The sequence below is a fragment of the Bison bison genome, unplaced genomic scaffold (genome assembly GCF_000754665.1).
Source record: "Bison bison bison isolate TAMUID 2011002044 unplaced genomic scaffold, Bison_UMD1.0 scf7180017862275, whole genome shotgun sequence".
NCBI classification, from domain to species: Eukaryota; Metazoa; Chordata; class Mammalia; order Artiodactyla; family Bovidae; genus Bison; species Bison bison.
The window spans coordinates 11,286-11,839 of record NW_011492847.1 but is presented as its reverse complement, the minus strand read 5'-3'; positions in this window follow the sequence as shown (position 1 = coordinate 11,839).

The window sequence follows — 554 nt, the reverse complement described above, 5'->3', positions numbered from 1 at the left end:
TTATGGGACAGCTCTCACATCCATACATGACTACAGGAAAAACCATAGCCTTGACTAGACAGACCTTTGTTGGCAAAGTAATGTCTCTGCTTTTCAATATGCTATCTAGGTTGGTCATAACTTTCCTTCCAAGGAGTAAGCATCTTTTAATTTCATGGCTGCAATCACCATCTGCAGTGTTTACTTTAAATTCTTGACTCACTTTCTGAATAGCCTTTGATACTGCCACTTTCTTCTGAGCCCATGACCAGTGGACACAACAAAATGAAAAATTTCAGGTACAGCTTCATGAATGTATAACACATTGCAATATATTTTTTCCCTGAGATACTGTATATATATCTAGGCAGAAAGGCCTCTTTTCCCTATACTTCTTTCAAATAACTTAAGTAACCAGTTAGAAAGCACTATTATTCTCAGAGCTATGATTTTCTCCTCTCCATATCATGTGATGAAAGTGGGAGTCTTATTCCTGCTGTTATTAGAGTTTAAGTGGCCTTTCCTCTGATTGTTCATTTAAAACTTACATTTGAATATACTGCTCTAGCTCTTTA